We start from the raw sequence: 13,846 nt of genomic DNA on the forward strand, positions 1-13,846 counted from the left end.
TGCATCAGAATTGCTTGGGGATTCTTTAAAAATGCAGATGCCAAGACTCCCCAGAGGTTCTGATTCAAGTGGAACTGAGTGAGTGCCCAAGTATTGGCCTATTTTAGAAATATTTGTGTCATTTTAGTGTGCATCAAGAGTTAAGAACCAGTTTCCTAGCATATATTTATCATTTTCAAAGAATAGTAGGATGAGGGGAGAGAAGCCACTTGGCAGAAGTTACAAAGTCCTCTGAATTCTAGTCTATTACTCTTTCTATACATGTTCATAATAGGCTACAAAATAGCTTTTATTTAACAAGTGCTTTCTCTGTATCAGGCACTTATCACCCCATGAGGCAGACAGTTATACACCCTACATTTTACAGATAAGGAGGCAGAGGAAATTGTCCAAGGCCCACAATAAGCAGGTGGTAGATCTGAGATTTGAATCCAGGTAATTGGATTCCTTCAGCTTGTGCTCTTAATCATAATCACTTTGCTGCTCTGGAACCAACTCTGAGAATGTAGAGTGTGGAATAGCAGCTGCTTCCCTATTTCAGCATCAGCAATCTTGTGGCAACAGACTTTGTTGCTCTGAATTCCCACTTACTGGGTTTTCTGCTTGACTGGATTGGATCTTTGCCTTCTCTAATTCCCAATATGTGATCCAACTAGAGACAACCCATCTTCCTAGAGACTGTTTTGAGGTGCTCTATTTTCTCTAATGACTTTGTTTCTTCTGTCCTGTCTTTTCTTTCTTTGTGGCCTTGTATTTTCTACCTTGCTTTTGATCACTTATTCTTTTTACTTTTCAATAGAAACTTAAACTACAAACTCTACTCTTTTGTTCAAACCTTTGACTTTCCCCCTAGTCCTGAAAGTTTACCTGGTTCATTATTTTCCCCAGAATCCCCCTGCCTGGGCTCTTATACAATCCCTAACTTCTAGCAGTGGCAGGAAGGAATTAATCTCTTCACTTCACTATAGCAGCAGGTACTGGTAAACAAGCTGGTCTGTTTGAATGAACTGACTGACCAATTTGTTGATGTATACTACAAAGACCTTTTGGGGTAGCATGTTTGGAATTAATTTTCTGATTAATTCTATAAGCTGGAAATTCTACAAAGCAGGTTTTTTTTCACCCCTAGGGGAAAATCTATATGCAATGTCTACATACACTGTCTGCTTAAAAAAAATTTACACGGATGGAAGTCACCCATGACAAAATACTGTAATACAAATTTTCTAAGCAATAACAACTAAATAGACAGTGAGAGATTATTATACTTCCATGATGAGTGTTTATATGTAAATTCAAAAAGTTAACATGACAATAGATTAATGTATGACTTGGGACTGTTTTCAGAATCACATTGCATAAAACAAGTATTCAGTGCTTGGTAATTGAATCCATTAAATGTCATGGAATTGAGAAAATAAATATTACTAACCAGTTTCCAGTGATCACATGAACATATATATATATATGTATTACAAATTAAAAATCAACAAACATTTTAAATGTTCATTAGAGTATCAGAGAATCGATGTGTAATTAAGTGGAGGCTGGGCTCTGTATCTATGATTAGCATGTATGTTTCCAATAACAGATTAGAACTCTTACTATAAGTGGTATAAGACATAACTATTGACAAAAGTCTAATCATAAGTATTTGCCCCTCATGTCATGTCTTGCATGACTCATTAAAACTCATTAAAAAACTCATTAAAAAAACTACACACAAATAGGCACTTATTGTGGTTTATTAACTGGAAATGCGCTCATCCTCAGAAATCTATTTTAGAATTCGGATTGCTCCACTCCCCTACAAGTGGTAAAGAAACAGCTGTCATTTAATTAATGTTTCTGCTGACAGCTCCTGCTGATGAATACTATTGAAGTACCCTATGAGCATCAATACTACCCACGTTATCTTCAAAAGGAAATATTGATTGTAGTTGCTTGATTTTGCCTTATTTCACCAACATGATGCTTTCTTTCCTGCATCACTTCCTCCAAATTCCAATGATGCTGTTATTTACATCACCATTCACATCTTCCAGGGAATAAAGTCCCAGTGGAACACATGTGTTCCTGGTGATGTATTGCTATGGAATCTCACCAAAATGAACACATGAAATGCTGAGCTCAACCAGAGGAGAAGACAAGGGGAAACTAGATGAAAGTGACTTGTGGTTTTTCAGAAAGTGAAGAATTTTGTCCTTTTGAGAGATTAGAGGGGAAAAAAAGCTCTTGTTTTCCCACGTAATATTGATGTATGATTAAATTCCCACAATATAATTTATATTTAGAGTATATGATTTACTTCAATGTCTGTTCCCAGACATTTTCATAGGAGTTGGACTTCGATGGTACTTTATCTCTGCTATTGTATAGAAGGATTTAGGCTGTGTGAAAACTGGTTACAGAGTAAGATGCACTCAGTTTGCTTATCTTTAAGAACATATGAATATACTGGGCTTATGTTCTGGAACATGTCCTGGGCTCAATCAGGCAAGCTTTAATAATGTGGCTAGAAGAGGGACTGGGCTAGTACTAAATAGGGAATAGTTAGAACACAGTTTCCAAATGGTGTGACTGTAGGTAGCAAAGATTGGTCCAAGTTAACATCTGGAATCAGAGGAGCTGTTATGAGGTTATGGGGTATCCTGAAAGACAGGTGAAGCCTGATTATGACCTGGCACAGACAGGAAGTCAGCACTTGGGCAAACCTGTCAGCAGAGGGAAGGAGAGAGCGAAATGGGATTCAGGGACAGGATAGCTCTGGAGAAGGAGCAGGCCCAGAGACTGAATGAAATGCCAAAATTGTAATGCAATTTCAAAACAACTAAGATGATGTTAAATCCCAGAGTACTGAGCTAGAGCTCTTTGCGTTCCTTTTGCATCATATTTAGTATGCAGTGTTCACCCATTTACTAAATATTTGTTCAGATTCATATGTGTCAGGCACTAAGCTAGGGATTGGGAGACAGTGGTGAATAATATCTACTCTCTAATAAGGATTATAGGTAAAGACAATGCAATTTCAATGCCATGTGACTAGTGGGTAAATGGCACGATGTGACTACTCACCTGGTTTTGGGTAGTCACTGATCTGTCTAGAAATTGTAGCTGGGAGAATGTACCTGTCACTGTGGGAAAGGGGTACTGTGGAAGCTCAAAATGAGATAGCACCTGACAAATTAGGTCTGAAAGAATGCAGGGGTTAAAAAAAAAACAAAACAAAAAACCCAAAACAAAATGTCATTGAGAGGCTTGCATATCTGATTTGTTGCAACAAGTCCACATAACCTTATAAATGGGGGGAACTTGTAGGTTGCATTCTTTCCATTCTCTTGGTAATTTTAATCTTTGTAAGAATAATATGATTTTAAAAAAGAAAATCATGATGAAAAGAATCCACTATCTGTATGTTTTTATTTTTTATTATACTTAAATCTGTAGTGGCCACAAAGAGCCAGGAAATATACTTCATTGGGTAAGGAAATTCCTGGCCCTCACTCCCCTCTACACTCTGAGTATTCTTTCAAAACAGTGACCACTTTTAATGTACCTAAAATGGGACAGTGAGTACTTCCTATAAAATTATTTGCTTTAGAACTTTTACAAGTTTGTGTACTTAAAAAATACTATATATATATTCAGCACTGCATTTCAGAGTCTAATGGCTGTTAGAGTAAGAAACCTGTGTGAATAGCCAGGAAATGTTTGAAGTTCAAAGTGGGAGCATTGCCTTACCACATATTAAAATGGATTTTGAAACCACACTCATTAAAACACTTTGGTAGTAATGTCAGAAACGGTTCACATCGGATGCAGGGACCAAGGAAAAATAGAAAGTCCAGAATAGTTTCTTATACATAAGATTTTAGAGTTAGGAAGGAGAGACATTTCAAATCAGAAGAGAAAATGTGGATTTTACAATCAGTGGGGTTGAAATAAAGTGGAAAAAATTAAGTTAAGTCTCCATTTTACACTTTCTACCAACATACATTTTGGATTTACCAGAAACTTAAGTGTGAAAAATGAAAGTGTAATACATATGAGATTTTTCATAAGCAAGATATGTGGAAAAAACACACAGCAAAACAAAGGACTTAAATATTTGACTCCATAAAAGTTGGATGAAAACCGTTACACAGAAAAATAAATACCTGATGAACATGTTTAAAAAGCAAATAGCAACCTGACAAAAATATTTGTGACAAAAATATTCAAGGTTAAATATCCTTAATATAAAGAGCTCTTTTCAATGAATAAAGAAAGAGAAACACAACAATAAAAATTGGACAAATGATATAAATAATTTATAATAAGCATGTGAAAAACTGATTCACATCATTGATAATTAAAAATTCAAATTTAAAAACATATTTTATCTATCATTCTCATGATAGATATCTATCAAAATTATATTGACAAAGACTCAAAAGATTCTAATATTCAGTGTGTGAAGGACACTTCACAGAAAGGACACTTCAGAGAAAATGGACACTTACAGACAGCTGATGGGAAAATCAACTAGGGCAAGCTTACTGAAAAGCAATTCAACAATGTGTGGCAAAAATTTTTATAATCAGAAGAAAAATAAAGCCATGTTCATTTGGAAAAATAGAAGTCAAAACACACGTGATATTTTTGAGAATGCATTGTTTTCTCTTCCTTCTATTGTTTTCAAGTATTGCTTATTGACTTCTAAAAATTTGGCAGATGTAGAGGCTCTTATTTAAAAAAAAACAAACTACTTCTTCCTTAGCATGTTGGTAGGATTTCCTTGGAGGGACCTTGCTGAGATAGAGTTGTTGAAAGAAGACTGCACAGCCCACTCTACTGAATTGTTGAGTTGCCAAATATATCTTGGTGGCAATGTATTTCTTGAGTAACGTTATTATTAAAACATAAATGAGTGGCCAAAATGGCCATTCTGTGATTAGATCAAGAGGGTGAGTGACCAAGGGTCAGCTGGATAAAATGGGCACTGAAGCAAAGAATTCTTTAACTTGGATTTTTACTTAGCTCACAATTGCTTACACTTTTTATTTTTAAAGATTTATTTATTTATGCATATAAGAGCTGGGTACAGGCCAGAGATGCAGTGGGTGAGAGGACTCACCAGAGACATAGTAGGGAACAGAACAGGCAAACTGACAGAAATACACTGCTGATGGGAGCAGCGGGAGAGACAGGAGAGGCCCTCTGAGCCATGTGGGTTGCTCCCTGGCAGGCCAGGGATCAAACTTGTATTGCAGAGGCTGTGGATTGCTTCATAGTGCGGTGCTTAACCCCTTGCGCCATCAGGGAGGCCCTGCTTACACTTTTTAAAGGTATAGCGTGAAACTGATCCAGTAAAGGATTACTAAGATTCAAGTTTTGGGTAATCTGCTATGCTTATGAATTACTTGGGAAAAAGTTGCTTTTCACATTATAAGATACTGATAGGTGCTAAGAGGTGATTGACTTTAATTCCTTCTTATGAGAGCTAGGAGGCTGAGGCCCAGAAAATTTGACTCTCTCAAGGTCATATAGCTTATTAATTCAGATATGTGAATTCCTGGACAAGTCACAGCATTGTGCTGCATATCTTTCTGGAATCCAGACCATGACACTGTCTTGGGTTATTTCCCAAGGTGTCTGTTATATAAGAGCTCATGATTTCTCTTTCTCATCGTGACTCTGTTACCTCCAGATATTGCCCTGGGAAGTGAAGGAGGCTAGTTATACAGTGGTGTGTGGTGTGTATATGTCCTGTGAGGGCTCTGGTGAGGGTGGTACGTGGTGTGTAGATGCCAGCTACTTCTCATTAGTCTGAGAGTAGGGAGATTGTGTCAATGGGTAAAGAGCAGTAGTGTGAAAGAAACCTCTCCCAGACCTTGTGTGCTAATATTCTTGTGCTTTCTTCTGGCAAAGCCATTTTTGGCAGAATTCATTCCTGAAAGATTACTCAGAGTGAAGGAAGGCACTATGTATTTTAATCCAAGCTGGCCATCTACATCAACTCTTGCTGATTTTGCTTGCAAAGAATGTACTGAGATGAATAGTAGTGCTTTATTACTCTGTCCTTCCAATGTTCTTTTTTGTACACTGTGCACAAGTAAAAGAACTTCCTTTACTTCTCTTATACCCCTTAGATTAAGAGGAATGAGTCCAAACATATATAATTTTATTAGAATGAATAATAGCTAAAGTTGTACTTTATTTCCAACTTCTGTTTACCTACTGCTAGAGCAAGTAATTTCATTAATAATGCATTATTCAAGGAGCTTGTGACATTATCCATTTGTAGTCCTCTTTCTTTAAACAGCTAAGCCATGACATTCTCATGTCCTTGTGTCATTTTATCTTTTAAAAAAATTAATGGCATATCATTATTTTACATACTTGTTTGTTTTTTCACAATATAGGATTTCTCCCCTCAGGTGTAGTCACCATAGTTTTCCCATCACCAAAGGACCCTTCCCCTCACCACTCACACTGTTTTCTCCCCTCTTGCTCTCTCTCCTCCTCTTTCCTCTGCCTCTTGGATGCCTCAGATATATGGTCAGTTTTCAAGGGTCAGTTTTAAAGTTTGTTTTCTCTGATCCTTTGTTTGATTTCTCTATATTCCACCTATATGTGAAAAGATCCAGTATTTATCCTTCTCCTTATGGTTCACTTCACTTAGGATAATCCTTTCTAGTCCCATCCATGTTGCTGCAACTGACATGCGTTTATCGTTTTTGATTGCTATATAGTATTCCATTGTATATAGATGCCACATTTTCTTGATTCACTCATTTTTTTCTGGACTATTTGTGATTTTTCCCCATATCTTGGTTAATGTAAATAGTGCTGCTATAAACATGAGAGTGCAAATTTCCTTTTGAATTAGTGTGTTTGTGTTCTTTGGGCAGATACCTAGGAATAGAATTGCTGGATCATATGGTAGATCCATTTTCAGTCTTTGAGGAACCTCTGCACTTTTTTCGTAGGGACTGAACAAGTCTACATCCCCACCAATAGTGTAGGAGGGTTCCTTTTTCTCCATATCTTCGCCAGCACTTGTTTCTGTTTTTGTTTTTGTTTTTTTTTAATATATGGGCCAGTCTCACAGGCGTGAGGTTGTATTTCATTGTGGTATTGATTTGCATTTCCATGATGATAAATGATAATGAAGTTTTTTTCTTATGCCTGTTGGCCATCTGCGTGTCTTCTTTGGAGAAGTGCCTATTCAATTCTTCAGCCCATTTTTTTGACTGGGTTGTTTGTTTTCTTTTTGTTGAGTTGTATGAGCTCTTTGTAGATCTTCCATTTTAGTCCCTTGTCTGATATATGGTGTGCAAACATTTTCTCCCAATCAGGAGGGTGTCTCTTTGTTTTGGTTACTATCTCTGAAGCTTTTTAGTATGATGTAATCCCATTTGTTTATTTTCTTGTTTTCCTTGCTGTGGGACATGTGTCCACAAATGTGTTTCTGAAGTTTATATCATTGAGTGTTTTGCTTTTGTTTTCTTCTGTGTATCTTATAGTTTCAGGTCTTACATCCAAGTCTTTTATCCATTTTGAGTTGGTTTTCATGTATGGTGTAAGATAATGGCCTAGTTTCATTCTTTTGCCTGTGGCAGTTCAGTTTCCCCAGCACCACATATTGAAGAAGCTTTCTTTTTTTTTGTTCGGGTGTTCTACTTTACCCCTTTGTCATAGATTAGTTGTCCATTAATGTGTGATTTTCTTTCTGGTCTCTCAATTCTATTTCCATTGGTCTGTGTGTCTGTTTTTGTTATGGCACCATGTGTTGTAATTTTAATGGCTTTATAGTATACATTGAAGTTCAGAAGTCTTTTCCCTCCTTTATAGTCAGGTGAGCTTTTGCTATGATTCAGGATTGTGTGTGTCTATGTGTGCGTGTGTGCGTGTGTGTGTGGTTCTTTATGAATTTCAGTAATCTTTGTTCTATTTCTTTGAAGAATGCCATTGGTATCATATTATCTTTTGTAATCTCCATAACATAATCACATTGTGATATTTAAGAATTCTGCTTCCCTTTTTTCCTTTTCCCTCTGGGCTCAAGCCTTAACATTTGTGAGTTTAGTCCCCTCCCTCACTTATGGGCCTCCTCTTTCAAACTTTCCATGCCTTCCTGAGTCTATTCTTGATTTTCTCCTCTATGTTTTCTTTTCAGAATCCTCTTCTTGTTATTTCTGTTTTACTGCAGTTTTAGACAATCCTTCAATATTAATATACATCAAAGCTACACAATCAAGATACTTCTGTTAGTAATATGGAGAATGTTATTACTCACAAAGCGTCATTTATTACCAAAATCCATCTCAAGGTTTATTATCAATTTTCAGTCAAAACTGTTAACCCTAATCATTCTCCAAGAAATAGCCACATTAGTGGTGGGACCTATTATTTTTTCTATATCGTCAAACATCATAGTAGACTTTTTTTAAATATAAAAATCTTTGAAAGAAAAGCCAAAACAAAACATCTTCCACTAGCCATTATGCTACCTCCACTCTTACTCTCATCTTTACCCTTTTCACCTCTGGTAACCTCAGTTCAGTTATCAGTGTCCTCTAGTTTATTTTCATGTTGTTTTTTCTGTTCATTCATTTACTTTGTTTACTTTAAAGTTCAATCAGGTGAAATCATTCATTATTTGCCTTTCTCCTTTGGACTTACTTTGTTTTGCATAATCCCCTTAAGTGCTTTCCATTTGAAGATTTATTTATTTTTTATTTATACAAGAACTGGTGTACAGGCCAGAGGCATGGGAGGGTGAGAGGATTCACCAGAGACAGTGTGGGGAGCAGAACAGGCAGACGGACTGAAGACATTGCTGATGGTAGCAGTGGACGAGGCAGGAGAGGTCTGCCGCACCATGTGGGTATCTCCCTGGCCGGCTGGGAATTGAACCTGTGCTGCAGAGGTTGTGGATAGCCTCATAGCGCTGTGCTCAACCCACTGTGCCACCCGGGAGGCCCAAGTTCTTTCTATTTGATTGAAAATGGCAGTATTTCATCTTTTCTTATAGATGGATAGTATTCGTTGTGTGTGTATGTATGTATGTATGTATATGACCTATATGTATGATATCTATCTATCTATCTATCTGCTCCCTCTCTCTCTCAAGTCTTCTTTATCCAATCACTTATCAGTAGGCACTTTGTTGTTTTCCATATCTTAGCTATTGTAAACAGTGCTGCAATAAACATTGTGGTTCATGTAACTATTCAATGGAGCAGAGATTGAGGTATAAATTACCTCCCAATATGGAATCCAAACCAGATGCTTGGGAACAGGAAAATAGTCTGACTTGACTAAGTTTTTAATATTTGTTTTTCTGTTATAGATTTTGGTGTCTTAAGAGGGAATAGTGTCAATTGCACCAAGGGGTTGAGAAAACATGGTGTGAATACCAGATTGTAAAGGGTATTTAATATACTAAGAAAAGATCACAATCTTGGCTACATAAAATCCTCATCTAAATTCCAGCATTTTTTCAAGTCTTTTTTTTTTTTTTAAGGAGAGTTATGCAGTGTAGATTTAAAATGTGTATATGGACTGGATTGGAGACCGTTTTAAAAAATATTCTTGAAAGTTTCTATATAACATTGGGTTAAAACTACTTTCTTTTACTTAATGTTAGTTTCTTCACTAATAGTGGTTGATTTATTTGTTTAACTTGGTTCACACCAAACTGCAGGTTATATATGTTATATGGATCTCCTATGTTACGTGATCTAGAAGATCTAGAAGATCTAGAAGATCTAGAAGCAATTGTACCTGTTTTCCAATATTACTTACAGCTTAATTAAACTGAATGACACATTAGGAATAATAATACCAACAAGACCTGATTTATGAACTGTCACGTGAAGATGACAATCATTCATGCATTAATAATAATGTTAACATAACTATTATAGTTGTTGGCTATAAAAAGAAAATAAATGACAATGATAATCATAGTTACTTTTGAGTGCTTGACATACCAGGAGTTTATGCTGAATGCTTTATGTGCCTGTGATAATGGTAACTATTATTATTTAACTTAATAGATAATATCATAACATGATATTTTGAATTCTTCCTTGAATACTATACCCACAAAGATATTAGTCAAAAACCAAACCATATGCAAAGACTTCTCATAGAAGATTTTTTATTATTTTAATAATATGTTAATAATATATATATAAATATGTGACATAATATCTAATAATACATTCTGTTATTAACATATGCTGTGTTGTCCATGATAGGGCATAGAGGGATGATGGATGATGCTAGGACATAAATATAATGACATAAATATAATGAGAGTTGATTGCAGGAGAGAAATTGAGTTAGCACTGAGCCATCCACTGTTTTATGCCAGACTCTCCTGTGATTAGTTCAGGTTATAAAATAAGATTTTTTTTCATGGAAACTAACCGTTCATAGTGAGATTAAATCTTCTCCGGGTCCTCTAGAACTACTTGCATTGACCAGCCAGCCAGACTATATGTGATTTACAACTTAGATAACATTGATTTATATTTAAGATACATTTTATGGAAATTTTATATTATACTGACTTTAAAATAGACATCAGTTAAACTTTTGTCTGATAGTATCCTCTTTAAATAGCTAATGAGTGTAATAGCCTCAAGGAAAGAGGAAGTCTTTGTGCCTCTTCTGGGGAACCTTATGAATAGCTCACCCACTGCCACCACTCAACTGCAGCTCTCTTGTGCAAACAGTGACTGGAAGAAAAAGATCTAACAACTTAGTGGGACTCACCGAGAAAGAAAGTTGCAGAGAACAGAGTCTACTTTCTTTCTCTCTGTTTGCACACATTGATTATTCTTGAAGGCATGAAATTGTTGGTCCTAATGATTGGTAGTTAATTCCCACTCACTTCTAGTTCTGGAGTACTGAGGTGATAATAACTATAGTGTGGGTGTTTAAATGAAGACATTTAATGAATCACAGCTATATGAGCACAACATTTTTGTTACAGTAAGAAATTGGAAATAAACATTTTCAATCATAGGGCATTATTAATTGAGAAAAAGGGGAACTGGAATTGCTCTCAGTATATCTACATAGTGATAGTCTTTACAGATATAAACTCTGAGAAAGCAAATAACTATTGAACAAAATGATATACTAGAGTAGGTCAAATTTATTACAAAAAGATCTATGTTAAGATTCTGTTGCAAAAATTACAAGACTATATTTTAGACATTAATCATGGCCTCTTTGGGAAGAGAAATGTGTGATTTTAAATTTCAACAATAAATATCGTTGAATAAGAAAAAAAGTTGAAATTGTTTTTAAGTTACTGTGGATTAGTTTGCATGGTCAGATATATGAGCAATTTCCATTTAAACTCAGCCTTTGATAAGCTATTTTCTGGAGGACATAATGCCAAAACTGTATGTATGTTGGTCCAAACTGATAGTGGGATGAAATTTTATAGGATCATATCAAAATACAACTTATATAATAAACAGTGAAGTGCAAGGAAGAAGCAGTTCACCAGTCAGCTGGGCACTCTGTAATTATAGAGTGGTTTGAGCAGAGACAGGGCACAGCCTCTGTGAGGAAGGCACACCCTAGACCACAGCTGAGGGTCAGGACTGCGGGCTGGTTCTGCATGTGTACATGTGTAGGGGGGCAGGTGGAGGATGCCCCCAGGGCAGGATTCTCCAGGAAAGTGAACCAAAGCAGAAAGTTCAGAAGTGGAAAATTTCCAGAGATTGTGGGAGTCATAATAGGAATCCTAGTACTCTTTTGTGGTAAAATTTTTGAGAGTGTTATTTTCTGTTGGAGCTGCCAAGCAAAGGGAATTGGCGCTCTTTCAGTTATCTGCTGTTGTCTGAAACAAAAGGACCATGGCACACAGGACTTTCAAAGTCACCTGGTCTTCCCTTCCTTCAGCGCATGGGGCAGCAGAAGGCTGGAGTGGGAGGCAGCAGGGCAGCCCAGCCTGGGAGGCCCAGCTCCATGTCTCCTCCCTCAGGAGGTGTGGCCCTGTCACTGGCACACACTGGGAGATTTACATCTCAAGGAAGCGTCACATTTAGCTTTTGTTAAAAAGAATTACCCTGTGTAATGCATTTTCTACACCACAGGCAGAGGAAATGGTTAATCTTGGTTTCAACTCTTGCATTAGAGTATCTTTAAAAAAAAGCATTCCACAAGTTCTTCTAGATGCTGTTACTGCTGTACATTTGTTGTTGGGCCACTTGCTGTGCTGAGTTTGCTTTGAAGGGATCTTCTAATATATCTCAAACATTCCTTTCTTATGGTGCCCCTTTCCTTAGCAAAGATTTCACATATCTTTAATGCTTTATTAAGAACATCCTTCTTGTCACATTGGTTTTCTAGCATGTCTTGATATCAAAGAAAGGCAATTATATAGGGAGAACTCTGACTTGGTTGTAAATTAAGAATTGATTTAACAGATTGGGATATTTGGAAAAACCAAGATCTTGCAAAACCTCTCTCAAATATTTCCATACACTTTGTGTGGTACTGGTTTGATCCTTTCCAGAATGTACTGGATTTCTCTTTTCAAAACAGCAATATCATTGTTGCTAGTGCTAGTTAGAAATTATGGACTATCTTTAGTTTTACACAGTTATTTCTCACACTCTCTTTGAGAAGTTGGCCTGCATATTTCAGGTCATTATCCCAAAGTTTAAATTACCGAATAACCCATTGTTGATGTTGTCATTTATGATAATTCTTTGCCCCCTGATTAAGAATACCAGCAATAAATTCAAGCTCCTGAGATGGATCATTTAGCCATTCCAGTAATACTCATCTATGATGCCAAACTCGATAGTTTTGGTGCTTTTCCTCAGTAATTGTGGTGGTGTAGTTTGTTTGTTCATATAGATCCTTTTGAAGTGACTTTAAGAAAACTCCAAAAATGCCTCACTATGTAATTGGCTGTATTTAACCTGATAGCTCCTCTGGTTAGTTTAAAAGTGCCTTCATTTCTTTCATCACACTGTAGAACATTCCAGAGTTAATAATAAACATCTCTAAATTTTTCACTGTAAATGATTTGGATCACTACATCTGGGCTGTCATTCTGTAGCACTAAATCTGTATTAGCCCACTCTGCTCTGTCCCTATGCAGGACAGAGGTGGGTGAGTGTAGATTAGAAACCTATTGGGAATGCCACCCCTTCTCCAGCCTCAGCCATCTCGCCTTCCTGGTAGGAGGTAATAAAGGGGTTGGGGGATGAGGGAAGTGGAGGAGAGGTGTGACTTGCACAGTGGCAGCTCCCACTGATTCGGCTCCCTGCCCCAGCAGCCTCCTGATCCTCACACTGGCATCCATCTTGCCTTGGTTGGCAGCAGAGGCCACATTATGCCATCTTAAATGTAAACCAATGTTGATAGAATTACAGTGATTGCAGAAATATATCTCAAGCAGGCTTGGGCTAGGCCTTGAGCCTTTGGGCCTCTGGCCAATGCTATACATAGAAGAATTGTTACAGGGCAGGGAGAGGGGCAGCCTAAACCCTGCAAAACTGCCTATTCTAAATGGGTTCTGCCATCCGCCACATCAACACAAAACATGAGACTTTAATGGGAAGGAACTTTAATACAATTAGGAAACAATACAGGAAAGACAAAGAATTTAGTTTCTAAATCAAGCACCCAAAGTTACCCATCCCCTCTTGGGTAAAACTCCATCCAAATGGGACTGGCCCAGAGCAAGGCCCCAAAGCCTGCCACAAGTCTAAAGCATCTTTCACAGAAAAGGGTCAGAAACAATCAGACAAGCCCAGAAGGAAAAGAGCAAAATCAAAATCAAGATAAAAAACGCCATTGTCACCTCCCCTCGGGTCTCTCA

The 13,846-nt window shown here is 37.0% G+C and overlaps 1 protein-coding gene and 1 pseudogene across 2 annotated transcripts in view; one reads left to right on the forward strand and one right to left on the reverse strand.

Moving 5' to 3' along the window:
• The window catches only part of FILIP1 (filamin A interacting protein 1), a gene marked incomplete at both ends in the record, with an annotated part of 210,061 nt that overhangs the window by 33,244 nt on the left and 162,971 nt on the right, over positions 1-13,846 (forward strand). The window lies entirely within an intron of this gene.
• Positions 12,174-13,327, reverse strand: LOC311167602 (protein farnesyltransferase/geranylgeranyltransferase type-1 subunit alpha-like; annotated as a pseudogene). The gene is made up of 2 exons: positions 13,316-13,327; positions 12,174-13,153 (listed from the first exon to the last, which is right to left on the reverse strand). The product of its transcript is annotated as a protein farnesyltransferase/geranylgeranyltransferase type-1 subunit alpha-like (transcript).

The sequence above is a fragment of the Talpa europaea genome, assembly GCF_964194135.1.
Source record: "Talpa europaea genome assembly, chromosome: 2".
NCBI lineage: Eukaryota > Metazoa > Chordata > Mammalia > Eulipotyphla > Talpidae > Talpa > Talpa europaea.